The sequence below is a fragment of the Lactuca sativa genome, chromosome 4 (assembly GCF_002870075.4).
Source record: "Lactuca sativa cultivar Salinas chromosome 4, Lsat_Salinas_v11, whole genome shotgun sequence".
In the NCBI taxonomy this organism is placed as follows: domain Eukaryota; kingdom Viridiplantae; phylum Streptophyta; class Magnoliopsida; order Asterales; family Asteraceae; genus Lactuca; species Lactuca sativa.
This window is the reverse complement of record NC_056626.2, coordinates 179,385,759-179,398,474: the sequence shown is the minus strand read 5'-3', so window position 1 is coordinate 179,398,474 and position 12,716 is coordinate 179,385,759. Positions and strand designations below refer to the sequence as shown.

At 34.1% G+C, this 12,716-nt stretch overlaps 1 non-coding gene across 1 annotated transcript; it reads left to right on the top strand.

The window, feature by feature from the left end:
* The first annotated feature begins 1,601 nt into the window (after positions 1-1,601).
* On the top strand, positions 1,602-1,708 carry LOC111907949 (small nucleolar RNA R71). Its single transcript, XR_002855718.1, has one exon. It is a non-coding gene; the product is annotated as a small nucleolar RNA R71 (small nucleolar RNA).
* Positions 1,709-12,716: the final 11,008 nt, after the last annotated feature.

Genomic DNA, 12,716 nt, shown 5'->3' with positions numbered 1-12,716 from the left:
CATATAATGCTCTCATTGTACGCTTAAAACAACTAGAAGAACATATAAAGCAATAAAACGGAGAAAAAGAACAAAATCCCATGGGGTAGTACTAACGAGATCAAATCTGATTGTAGTGGGAAAGCTTTAAACATATCGAATATTTCCTGGAACTGGACTCATTTTGGTGCTTGTTAATGTGTCGAATAAAATATGAAACAAAGACTAGCATCCTCAAAAAGTGTGGTGCAAGAAGCTTCACAAAGTAATGCATGGTACTTCAGCCACAACGTGGGAAAGCATACGCTATGTCGTAAAGTCAAATGAAAGAACAGAAGATCACAATTATCCGAAGAATTATGACATGACAATATAGAAGTCACGACGTGAGTTTAGATTCTTCAACTTGGAATCTCGGTGTAAAGACTCTTCTCAATCAAGAGATGGTCACATCGTGACAACTGGGTGGTCCCAAAATACAATTCTAAAAATGCTCTTCTGTTGTAAAATTCAATTTTAGCTCTTAACTGCTCAAGACCCCTTTTAAGACCTTTATTTTTCTGAAAATTTTGTCAACTCTTTTCTTCCTCAGTCAAATGTCATCCCACACTTATTAAAAACTATGGTCTTCGATTTTTAACTCTAAACTTCTCATGGCTTTTTTTTCTCCTTCAATCTCCTCAGTTGTTTTGACTTACTTTGGTACCGCGACAAGAGATCAACAACTAAAGGAGCACATCATCATTCGGTTAAACAAAAACAAAATTTATAAAAGAAAACATAAAACTAAAAATTAAAATTAAAATCAAATTCAAACTCACATAAAACGTCGGGTTGCCTCCCGATAAACACATCTTTTTTATGACAACGTGAGTCGGACTCCTTCCATTCTACGTTACATCAGGTGCAAGTGTAACCTCCTCATTCTCCGTCATTTTATGTTTCTTGTTTTTGTAAGCTGCCAACCTTCTCATATATGGATGTTTAGAGTTTTCTTTCTTCAAAAGGCTGTCATTTTCTTCATGCTTGCGTTTGAGATTTACACTAATCACTACTTCTTTATCATTTGTCTTATCTCCCTCTAGGTTTATTCTATCACAATTTAACTTTATACTCTATTCTTCTTTTCATTCACTTGTCTCCATGACTTAATTTGGAGGTCCCGTAAAAGCAAACACCTCAAAACCAAATGGAGTTGAAACTCAAGGTTTTGAATGATTCACTTCTTCTCCCGATTGCTCTTTTTTTGATAGGTTCCTCCCATTCTAACCATTCTTCTTCGCTAAATTCTCCAAGTTCATTATGATCCAGGAACTTTGCATTTTCTTGCTTCATAAGATTTTGCTTGGCTCGATATGGGTAAGGAAGAGATGGTTGGTATTACTTAACAAAATAGAAATCGTAATCCTCTTTTAGTGTCCACGACATGGAAATATTGCTTCCACGTTGTGGCTCTTGGGCAATATCACAATACATTTCTTCCCTACCTTTTTCATTGGGCGACTGTTCAAACTGCTTAGCTATTTTATTAAGGACCTTCATAGTTCAAATTTCTACTCTTCTTCTACAGATATATCCATGACATGAGAAATTAGGGTTGGCTCGATTTATCTTGCACACTAAAATCATGTTGAGGGCAATTTCGTAACAATATCTTGTGGCACTCCCAAGCATCATATAGTGACTCCCCATCCAACTGATGGAAATTTTGTATATTTCTCTTGAGTTTTGCTATTTTGGAAGGAGGGGTGAACCGTTGTAGGAATTCAGTATTGAAATCTGCCTAAGTTGTCATTGCTCAAAAGGAAAGTGATTTTAACCATTCATTTGCTTCACCCTTGAGTGTGACTGGTAAAAGTCGTAGCATCACCGCATCTTTAGTCAAGTTCGGAGCATTAAAATAATTTAAAATCTCCACCACCTATTCTATGCACTCATAGGCGTCCTCGTGGTCCTTTCCAAAAAATGGTATACCCTTTAGCATACTAAGAATGTGTCATGGGAGCTCAAACTTTATTACGTTTGGGATTTTTTGTTCAACAAGACATGACCCGTTGTCATTCCGCATCCGCCGATTAAATTCTTCAACTGTCCTGGTCGTGATTTCCCCCATTTTCCTACTCAAACAAAACTAAAAAAAATACGCGTAAAAAGAACAAAAACTAAAAAAACACAGTCTTCATGCCATGACAGTGAGGCCTTCACATCATGAATTCTACTAAAATAGAAAAATAATAGTAAGTAGAAAATTAACTTTTTGCATTTTTTTACCCCACAAATAGGATTGATTAAACTAAAGCAATTATATAAAAAACTGAAATAGGTCGTTGTGACAACCCCAAATCTATTTCCGTTACAAATCCCATTTTCACTAACGGAACGTGTCACTATACGTTATTTTATGTAATATTTGGAATCGTCAATATCCGGATATCTAAATTTATGCATGGCTTAACACTATCATAAGAAATATAACTCGTATGTGTTAACCCCGTTTAACCTAATAGAGTTGTTTTACCTTTTCAACCACTTCACCCGGGTAAAAAGTTTTAACCCAGTTAACTTTAAACATCGGGTAGCCGTGTATCGGGTGCGATACCCGAGACATATGCAATAGGTGTGCACATCATTTGGGGGCCAAAATCATAGGAATCAAGAACCAAAGAGGAGTTTACGGCCTAAGAAGCTCCTTAGGCCGTAAACCCCCAAAACGAAGCCAAAGACCAAGTTTTTCCTTCTTGTGAGTTAGTATACTAATTAAGGCTTATAACTAGAAGAGTTTGGACATTAAAACACTAGAAATTGATGCTTAAAAAGGAGTTTACGGCCCAAGCATGTGCTTAGGCCGTAAACACCTCAAACACCCCATAAATCTATGTTTTAAGCCCCAAAAACACTCCTAGGATGTTTGGTAAATTAGACTTGACTCCAAGGAACACTTAAATGCATCAAACAACTCCATTTGAGGCCAAAAAGAGGAGTTTACGGCCTAGCTTAAACTTGGGCCGTAAACACCCAAATTTTTGTGTCAAACAAGTCCCTAAACTACCCTAGTGCATGAAAGGAATTTATCTAAGGCCTATGGAAGTGTGTTGTACAATTAAACTTCACATTTGGGAACAAAATGAAGAGTTTACGGCCAAGGATGTTCTTGGGCCGTAAACTCCCCAAAAATGTATGCAAAATTGTTCCAAACTCACTATAGGGCCTTCTAGGATTTATCTAAGCCATATGGGACCATGTTGTACAAGTAAAACTTACATCTTGAAGGGTCTATAGGAGTTTACGGCCCAAGAACAAGTCTTGTCCGTAAACTCCCCAAAAATGACACAAATTATGATGTTTAATCCTTCCCTCTTGGTCCAAAACACACACCACTAAATTAAGGAAGTGAGATAAGGCCCTAAACACACATTTTGGAGTGTCACAAGAGTTTACGGCCAAGCCTAGGAGGCTTACGGCCGTAAACTCCCAAAGAATGGCTTTTAGGCCATAAACTCTAAGAGAGTGAACTCAAGGACCCTCCCGTAAATCATCCATAGCCTTGTACCACTCCCGGGAACCCTTTCTAGGCCTTAAAACCCCGAAAACGACACTAGAATGTCCAAATTCTATAATGAAAAGCATAAGATGATTAACTTCTTGTAAAATACATATTTCATATGACATTAGGGTCCTAAAAGGTGTTCAAGTGGTTATTTGGTACCAAACGCTCAATCGACACTTTTACCCGATTTACCCGATTCGCCCGATTTCCACGATTTCAGGTGAGTTCATACCCCTTTAATGAACCTTTCAAATGTTTTAAATGTTTTAGGGGGGAGATACAAGTTGCTTATAAATGTTTATGTAAAGTTTTACAGAACGATTTCCGAGTTACAAGAATTAATCACATGTGATTCACTAATTTTAGTTCAAATCACATGTGATTTGTCCTTATGCCTTATAAACGAGTTTCACCTTTTTCAAACTATTTTTAAACAGTGAATCAGAATTTAAATGTTCTTTTGGAAAAATACTTTTATTTAGTCAGTTTGCTTATAAAATGTAACCATTCTGATACATTTATATAAATAAGACTTGGAGGACTTAGGACCGATATCTCGCCTTATTTCCTGTTCTTGTTTGATTGTGGGCTTAGGGTAGTAGTTATCCGTCCGACTGTCGTTGATTTCTTACTTATATAAAATCTGTATATCAGTATGGGATACGAATATTACCGCTTTCACTTAATGCTAAAGTCACTAACGTGCTAAGAAACATCCCCACTAAGATAACCATAATAGGTATGGTTAGGGTCGCTACCGCTACTACTCGCTAAAGTTATTACTATCTACACTATAATACTCACTATTACTAGACGATACGCTAGTAAGAGAATACACTATGATCAATACCAAAAGATTACTACACTATAACCATAGAGAAAACACTAAACAAACAATAATACACTAACCCGCTATGAGATACTCTATTCGCTATTCACTACGCCTGGAGTGTTCCAGCAAGAGACGACTCTACATGTATAGATCTATACGGGGCAGATGCTATTACATCCCGACTGTTAATCTCAGTCCGCGCCGTGCAGGCCCAGGGATGTCACTACTCACTATACTGTGCATGACCGGGGAGGTCATGGGATCCTCTATTATCTTCACTATTAGTAATATAAAAGGAATACGCTACAACTACTCTAAAATACCACACTAAATGCTAAAATGCATCCCGAAGTAAGTAAGTATCTATCACTAAAGGAAGCTTGCACCTCTATCACTGATTACAGGCTCAACCTATTCCATCACACTTGTTATTTGGAGATTCGCCAATATGTTTTTACAATAATCTGTTTCAAAGAAATGAAGAATGTATATTTTTCACCGATTGTCACTTACAATGTATTTCTGGAAAATATGGGATTTTCTAAAGTTTCTACTACTTATGAACATAAATGATACATTTTTAGCACTAATTCTTTGTATACAAAACTCACACTAAACTCTTATGAACTCACCAGCTTTATGCTGATAATTTTTTTCAAAATAACTTGTATCTTCAGGTCAAAGATAGACAGGTACAGACGCGACATTTTTGGAGAAGGTGGAGCACACAAGACCCATCTCTTATTTTTGAATTGCTTTTGGGTGATTGTTAAACATTACAAAACACGCATGTAATTAAATTCACTATGTAATACTATGGTTGTATGTTTCTTGTTTCTACTATTATGCAATTGTGATGATACTGTGCACTACATCACCCACCCCGAAACGTATTCCGCCGTTATCGGTTTTGGGGTGTGACAGTCGTTCCCCGATAATGATGTAAAAACTTGGTGTGCACAGAATTACCTACCAGTTTAAAATTTATAAACCTAACTGAACTTATCTACTAATGCACTTATAGGTAGTGTACCTAGTCAAGTATCGAACTCATGAAACGGTATTTAGCTAATAAACTAACTACTAAAAATTAATCTAAAACAATATATAAATAGGGTATTATCTGATTTTGCAAGTTCAAATTAACTTAACTACTTAGTTAACTCAAAACTAAGAAAAAAAACTAACTATAGACAATTATAACCAAGAGAATGAAGAGAATTCCGTTTAGCTTTGAATCCTTCGTTTTCCTATGGTTAGTTTGAAGACATAGATTAGTTCAGTTGGTTATCAATATAATTATTATTGAGTATCTTATCCAGTCACTAATGTTTTTAACAATTCATGAACTACTATGCAGTGATCATACAAAAGTGGACACATAATTCATTATTTAAAATTATTAGGCTATCTAAGATATATCTAACATTAATTACTATGCTTAAGACAAATAACCAAACGCAATTCTTATCATATTATGTTCTATAACACAGTTAAAGTTGTTACCTTTATTACCTATTCTAGGATTTAGATAATCACTAGCTCTAACAATTTAATGATCATAAACAACTAGGTAGACAAGTTCAGGCAATTAAAATGATCATTCAACTACAGATAACTTGAATCTAAGAAAAAAAGATTAAAACTTTTAACATGCTAGGTATTGATAAATCAAACACAAGCTAAACAAACTTCATAGACCCATGAAAAGTAGAAACCAACACATAGTATTAGGGTTCATCTACACTATGAAATCCTAATTATTTAGCTCATCATTGCAGAAAATAAATACATAAATCTTGGATTAGGTGTCTAAGCCCATAACTATAATTGCTATGTACTTGACTTGAGAGTAGCATGGTCTATTTCGGGTTACATATCACCAGGACAATTTGATAGGATGGATATTTGAGTAAGATGTTATTTATGATTTACTAATATAGTATAAGTATAATATATTAATGGAGAAATCATAGTTGTCAAAATCGTGATCTTGATCGTAGGATCGTACGATCCTACGATCCTAGGTATGAAAAACGATCCGGATCGTAAAAGGATCGTATTTGGGGTAGGATCGCAGGTAAGATCATAAGATTGTAGGTAGGATCGTAGGATCGAGATCCAATCCGATCCTACCTTCCTTTGATTTTTTTTTTTTTGCAAATGAAATTTTTTTAACCACTTTATGCCTTTTATCCTTTACCAATCTACCATTTATCATTTTTTATTGAGACTTATGACTAATATTTTGAAGTTTTTATAACTTTTGAACGAAAAACTAAATGTTTGAAATAGTTTTCATGATTAAATATTATAAATTAAAATTATATTCTATTTTGTGGGATCTTAGGATCTCGATCCCGATCTGACGACCCTGATCTTGCAAACCTAAAATCGATCCTAGGTAGGATCCCGATCTTGACAACCTTGGGAGAAATCATATTATTTAATTAGTATTGATCAAGAATTAATTTGGAATTAATTTAGTGATCAAAAGAGACTAATTAAGTTGACAGGGACTCACTATGTAAATCAATGATACTTATAGTGTGGGCTAATGATCCATGTTGATTATGTAGACTAAATCTTTGTGGAGTTCATGAAGATTTAGTCCAAAGGGCTTATCATATGGATTATTGAATTAAAGGCCCAAGGGAGTGGATTAGCGTTTACAAGTGGAAACTCTAGGAATTCCACACTATAAGTGTAACCCCTTAGCTCCAAAATCGGCACCCAAGAGTTCCCTCAAGAACCCTAGCCAACTTTGTGCCTCATAGCCTCTCTTTCATTATCCTACACATTTTCATGGCGTTTGTGACTTTTTTGAGGCATCATACTTGAGGTGCAAAGCTTTTAAAAGGCAAGAACTACAAGCTACAAATAAGAGGTATTCTTCTAACTAGTTTTTATGTTTTATGTATCAAAATTGCATGCTAGTTATAGGTTTCATGCTTTGGATAATTTTATTGCATGTATAACTAGAGAAAACTTAGATCCAAAGCATTAGGGTTGTATGTGCACCATAGGGATATTGTAGTACATAAAACCCAACAGTGGTATCAGAGCCATTGGTGTTTTCTGTTATATTGATGCATTGGTTGATTGTTGAAAGCAAAAGAAAATCATTTTTTGGAATGTGAAAGATGAACACGACGTGGTCAAATTTACCACGGCGTGGTGGACCACATGAGTGCACATTTTCATGTTTTCGGCCATTTTCGGATTAGTATCATTACCACAAACTGTTTTGGACTATTAAAAATTGTTTTTCATATAAGATAATGATTATCCTCATCCAATTAAAAGATAAATTGTCAAATTTTAAAATAATTACTAGATTATATGATAAACTAATTATTTTTATTATGTTATTTATCTTGCTACATGAATTGTAATTAGGTCAAATTGGTAAAGATAATATGATTATTTTTATTGGTTAAAATTTGATCTAAATGGTTTTGAGAGGTTACAAAACTTGCCATCAAGTTTTGGAACTCAAAAGTTTTTTTAAGGAGTTACAAAATTTGTCATCAAGTTTGGATTCCAAAAGTTTTTCAAGTGTTACAAAAATTGCCCTCAAGTTTTTGGAACATAAAAAGTCTCTTTTATGAAATATTAAATCTAGTAATTGAAAGGTTTCAAAAGGTGCAACTCTTGGGTTCATAACTTAAAAATTATTTAAATAGTTTTTTAATTTTGAATTTTTATAACCTTGATGTTTTTTGTATAGTTCAATTACACTCTTAAGGATTTTATTAAGTTAATTAAATGTTTAATTAAGAGAGTATTATTAAATCCATAATGATATGGTTTAAGTTTAATTTAATTAAGAGTATAATTTATTAATAGATTAAACCACCAAGTATTTTAAATGTGTAAAGTACACTCTTATACTATATAAAATAGAAAGTTTAATATATTATATATATTTAAGTAAAAGGTCAGTCTTACCGTTAGTAGGCCTCATTCACGAAGCTGGTCTATAATGGTGTTTAAGGAAATTGCCTATAAAATGGCGATTGAATGGGTATCTACTCTTACCACCTTACTGTTGACTAGTGGACGGTCGCTAGCCGAACGAGTAGGATAGGACATTAAATCGTAATTAAAAGTATAATGATCTATAAAGTAACTAAACCCTTATAAATTCCCAATCTTACTTAGTTAGGAAAAATGTGAATTAGATGCTAATGCATGAAATTGAACATTGCACCTTATGTGTCAGTTAGTGGAGCATGTGTGGTTAACTGGCACTCTAATGTGGACTAATGAAGGATGGCAATGGGTTTCTCGTAAATTATCATCGACACATTGATTAGGTGATTAATGAAATCGAGAGTACCAAGCCAATTTGCATGGTTATTCACACCTTGTTTGTGATCCTCGGTATCCTAGTCACAAACTTGAAGGGCATAATCGAGATTAAACATTCCATTGAAAATTTCAATGAATCTCAAAGGATCTAGGAATTTCATTTAAAACCTAATTCATTTAAAATTTTGTTTTCATGGTGGAATTGGTAAATCGGCATTTACCTACCGACAAATAGTTTGCAATTGGATTATGACATCCCTCTTCTGAATACTAAATTATTGTGTCGGGTCCTAGCCTTAATATTTCATTTGGGTGATATATTAAGGACTTAAATCAACTAAACTTGAATTTTTCCCTTGTAGATATCTAGTTCTGACAACTATGGTCTTCTCAAATCTTTTGGAAAAAGCTTTCCTCATGAAAATGATGTTCCCAAAAAAATCGTACTTCACTTCCTCCAACTCCTCCAATAATTCTCCCTGACCCACATGTTTGTTGACTTGAAAAGTTGAAAGTCACTCAAACCCAATCGGCAAGAAAACACGAAGATGGAAAGTCTGTATGTGTTAACTTAAAGTAATGAGACTATGTTTGCACTTATTTGTAAAGAATGTAGAGATATGTGGAGCAGTTGAAAAAGCTCAATGTGTCGTTTGAACAAGAGTTGGTGATTGACATGGTCCTTAACTCTTTGCCTCCTAGTTATGATTCATTTATATTGACTTATCATTTGCAAAACACGAAGACAACATTGACCTAACTCCATAACTTGTTGTAGACTGTTGAATCGAGGATGAAGAAAAATCATGCTCATTCTGTGATAAGTGCTCATGTCCTTTCCCTTGGTCAAAACACAGGAAAGAAGAGGAAACCTTACTCACAATTGAACTGGAAAGGCAAGGCCCATGCTGGAGCATTTGGCAGCGGTTCAAAGGCAAAGACCAAATTCGATGTTCATGTGGTGAGTGCTCCAAAGGAGGCCACTTTCTTTCATTTTGGTGAGAAAAGGCATTAGACAATAAGTTTCCTAAAGTACATTCTAGAGTTGAAAGCGGGGAAGATAAATCCATACGGCTGCTCATCAGGTACATACATTATTCATAGAAATAACGCACAACTTTCTCATTCTTGGGTCCTTGATACAAGATGTGGTTTTCATATTTTCTCTAATATGTAGGGTCTAAGAGAATGTAAGGAAGTGGAGCATGGGAAGATGAACTTGTTCATGGGCAATAAGCGCTCTTCACCTTTTACCAAGATTGGGACGTACAGGCTTGTTCTAGATAATGGTGTTAGGATAGATTTGATTAATTGTTGTTATTCATATAAAATGACAAGAAACATTATTTAATTCCATGCATTGTTCATACAAGGTCTTAGATATTCATTTGACAATGATGATGGTTTAATTTTGGTTTATAGAAATTGTGTTTTTATATTCAAATCTTTGCCTTGTAATGGTCTATATGAAACTATGACATGTGTTGATAACTTAGGAAATAGTGTATTTCATATTGATTCCTCTAGTGGTGTAGAAAAAAGATGCTTATGGAATTTTCGTCTTGGCCACATTAAAAACAAACACATCACCCAACTCCAAAAGGATGGAGTGTTACAATCATTTGAAGTAAGGTCAGATGATGAATGCAAGTTTTGTCTTCTAGACAAGATGACAAAATCACCTTTCACTAGAACTTGTGAAAGAGGTGAGGGATTATCGGACCTTATCCATACATCTGCCACAAGGGATGCAAATCGATATTATGTGACTTTTACAGATGATTATAGCAGATATGGGTATATCTACTTAATTAAACATAAATAGGAAACTTTTGAAAGGTTCAAAGAGTTTAAGTGCGAGTTCAAGAATCAATTGGGTAGGAAGATAAAGATGCTTCGATCAAACAGATGTGGAGGTATCTTAATATTGAGTTCCATGACTTTATCAAGGAATGTGGACATGTTTCACAATTGAATCCTCCCAGAACACCACATCTTAATGGTGTGTCTGAGAGGCGTAATCGAATCCTACTTGATTTGGTTCGTTCCATGATGATTCCAGCTTCTCTTCCAATATCTTTCTAGGGGTATGCCTTAGAAACAGTTACTCATATCCAAAATCTTGTTCCCACTAAGAAGGTTTCCTAAACACTACCCTCACTCACACATATCAGGGTTTGGGGTTGTGAAGCTCTGGTAAGACGAGAGACTCATGACAAACTTAAGCGTAGAGCCGAGAAGTGTATTTTCAATGGTTGCCCACAAAATTCCATTGGATACTTGTACTATATGTTGAATTAGGTGTCTAAGCCCATAACTATAATTGGTATGTACTTGACCCGAGAGTAGCATGGTCAATTTCAGGTTGCATATCACCAGGACAATTTGATAGGATGGATATTTGATAAGAGGTTATTTATTATTTACTAATATATTATAAGTATAATATATTAATGGAGAAATCATATTATTTAATTAGTATTGATCAAGAATTAATTTAGTGATCAAAAGAGACTAATTAAGTTGACAGGGACTGATTAAGTAAATCAGTGATACATGTATAGTGTGGGCTAATGATCCATATTGATTAGTAATGGACTAAGTTCATGTAAGACTTCATGAAGAGTTAGTCCAAAGGGCTTATCATATGGATTATTGGATTAAGGCCCAAGGAAGTGGATTAGGGTTTAATTCTTGGAATTCTACACTATATATGTAACCCACTAAGGCTAAAAATCTTGTGAATGTGTTCTTGGAGAAGCATAGTTGATTTTTGGTGTGTCCAAACCCCTCCCTCAAGTCCTCCGTTTTTTCATGGTGTGTTGTGAACCGTTTTAGGCATCACACTTTGGGTGCTAAGTTCTTAAAGGCCAAAATTCAACAAGCTACAACAAAAGGTAATCTTCTAACTTACTTTTATGATTCATATGCCAAATTTTATGCTAGTCGTAGGCTTCATGCTTTGGAAATTTTATTGTATGTATAACTCGAGAAAACTTACATCCAAAGCATTTAGGGTTGTATGTGCACAATAGGATGTTGTAGTACATAAAACCCAACAGTGGTATCAGAGCGATGAGTTTTTTCTATTATATTTGATGCTTGCTTAATAGTTTAAAGCTAGAAAACCACACCCCGTAAGGGGGACTCGGCGAGTTCATAGTGAACTCGACGAGTCCATTATCTGACTCGGCGAGTCGAATAGCTTGTTTGCAGTTTTTCGAGGTTTTGGCCAGAATTGGATTTGGATTATTACCTTAAACTATTTTGTATCATAAAATATTTTTTTCTAATATGGTAATGATTATTCCATCCAATTAATAGATACATTGTCAAATCTTGAAAATCTTTACTAGTTTATTTGATAAGCTAATTGTTTGTAAAAATTGATTTGAAATTATCTTACTATAAGTGTTGCATTAACTCAGATTTGTAAAAGATAAAATTATGACTATTTTATTGGTTTTAAAATTTGATCTAAATGTTTTTTAGGAGTTACAAAACTTGTCATCAAGTTTTGGAACTCAAAAGTTTTTTTTTATGGAGTTACAAATCTTGTCATCAAGTTTGGAACTCAAAAGGTTTTCAAGAGTTACAAAATTGTCCTGTATTTGAAAATCTCAAATTATGAAACATTGATTTCTAAAACTCTTGTAATTAAAAGGTGCAACTCTTAGGTTTATAATTTAAAATTAATTAAATAGTTTTAATTTTGTATTTTACGTTTAGAACCTTAATGTCTTCTGAATAGTTCAGGTTACCTCTTATGGATTGTATTAAATTAATTAAAGTGTTTAATTAAAGGAGAAGATTAATAAATCCATAATAATAACATGGTTTAAGTTTAACTAAATTAAGAGTATTATTTATTAATAGAATTAAAACACCAAGTATTTTAAAATTTTAAAATACACCCTTATATTATATAAAATTATAAGTTTAATAATTATATATATGTATAAGACAAGTCAGTCTTACCGTTAGTAGACCTCATTCACGAAGTGGGTCTATAAGGGGGTATAAGGATACTGCCTATAACATGGT